This window comes from Phoenix dactylifera, unplaced genomic scaffold, assembly GCF_009389715.1.
Source record: "Phoenix dactylifera cultivar Barhee BC4 unplaced genomic scaffold, palm_55x_up_171113_PBpolish2nd_filt_p 000685F, whole genome shotgun sequence".
Taxonomy (NCBI): domain Eukaryota; kingdom Viridiplantae; phylum Streptophyta; class Magnoliopsida; order Arecales; family Arecaceae; genus Phoenix; species Phoenix dactylifera.
Window position 1 is genome coordinate 170,708 of NW_024068070.1, and position 1,847 is coordinate 172,554.

The 1,847-nt window shown below is 38.1% G+C and overlaps 1 non-coding gene across 1 annotated transcript; it reads left to right on the top strand.

Moving 5' to 3' along the window:
• Positions 1-924: 924 nt before the first annotated feature.
• LOC113462070 lies at positions 925-1,033 on the top strand. The gene has a single exon (XR_003384296.1). It is a non-coding gene; the product is annotated as a small nucleolar RNA R71 (small nucleolar RNA).
• Positions 1,034-1,847: the final 814 nt, after the last annotated feature.

A 1,847-nucleotide genomic window follows, 5' to 3' on the forward strand; every position in this document is an offset into this window, starting at 1 on the left:
TCTTTTAACCACCTCTACAACCCTTATCCGACCCCTCTAGACTATATCCACCCTTTGTATAGCCTAATGTCACCAAAAGACTAGATAGGGACGGATATTTACCTTTTTCTTTTTGGAAATCGAGATCCTTGCATAGAGGGGAAGGAGATCTACGTTTTTTCCTTCAGCTGGAAGTGCAACCGGGATCCCTTTCCTCCTTGAATCCCCTTCCTTTTCTTCTTTCTTCTTCTTCTTCTTCTCTTTTTCTTTCTTTCTTTCCTCTGTTTCACGCCTGAGAACCCCCTCCCTCTTTCTCTCGGTTTCACCAGCTCAAACCCTCCAATTAAATCACATCAAAACACTATTCACCCTTTGTTTAATATTATTAAATTCCCATTTTGCCCCTAACACTTCAACATATCTACCGTTATGCCATTAACTTTTGATTCCTTCCAATTTTACCCTTACCACTTCAATGCATCTACAACTATGCCATTATCTTTTGATTCCTTCCAATTTTACCCCTTATATCAATTTTAAAGGACTATTCTATCCCTTTTTATATATATAAAAAAAAAATTTGGGGTTATTACATCGCAGATCCCACAACACTCATTTCTGAGCTCTATGGTCTTGACAGGCTCAACTTTTCTAAGTTCAATTTCTTCTACCTTCCTAGTGAGGGCTACCATTTTAGCATGAAGATCATCCTCAATTCTAAGGTTGTAAAGGCCTCCCTGTCCAGAGCTAGTAAGCTTAGGCAAAGACTTATTATTTCTATCCCCGTTATCCCAAAGTTGGGCAGTCTCAGCAAGGGAATCCAAATACTCCCATGCCTCATCAGGTTGTTTTTCTAAAAATCTACCATTGCACATGGTTTCTATAAACTGTTTCAACTGTGGAGATAAACCTTCATAGAAGAAGCTAATAGTTCTCCAAGTTTCGAACCCATGATGAGGGCATGAGAGAAGAAGGTCTTTAAATTTCTTTCAACATTCATAAAAAGTTTCATTGTCTTTTTATTGAAAATTGCTGATATGTCTTTTCAGAAAGTTGGTCCTTTGTGTGGGAAAATTTTTTTTCAAAAATTCTCTCTGCATATCTTGCCAAGTCCTTATTGATCTAGGTCGCAAGGAGTTTAACCATGTTTTGGCCTTATCCTTTAGAGAAAAAGGGAACAACGTCAGCTTGAGGACATCCTCGGTGACGTTCGGCACTCTAAATGTGATGCTCAATTCTTCAAAGTCTTTCAGATGAAGGTAAGGACTCTCAGACTCTAATCTATGAAATTTTGGTAGCAATTGAATTACCCCTGGTTTGATGTCAAAATGTCCTATATTATTAGGAAAAATCATGCATGAAGGCTGACTAGTTCTAGTAGGTTGTAGGTAATGTCTCAAAGTCATAGGGGGTTCACGTTCTCGATCATGGTGACTCCCTGCATCTTCATTTAAATCAGCCATCTCATAGAGTGCGAAATACCGCGAAGGAATCTCAAAATGAACGACTCAATCGATCGGTGTCATCCCTATTCCACTTTAGCATACAATTTTTTTTATTTTTTTTATTAAAAAGCTGAAAATTACCTAGACTAAATCTCCAATTAAATCCGAAAATATACTAATAATTCAGCCGTTCCCCGGCAACGGCGCCAAAAACTTGATGCTTTCGCAAAACTACTCTCCCAAGTGCAGAAGAATCGCACAAGTAGTAAAACTCGGGAGTCCGAGGTCGATTCCTCAGGAAGCGGTCTATGAATTATCAGTGTAATTTCAGATGTGATTTTAGATGATTTTTAGAAGTTTAGAAAAACTAATTAATAGATTAAGTTCGATAATATGGAGATGGTTAGGAATCCGGAATCTCCC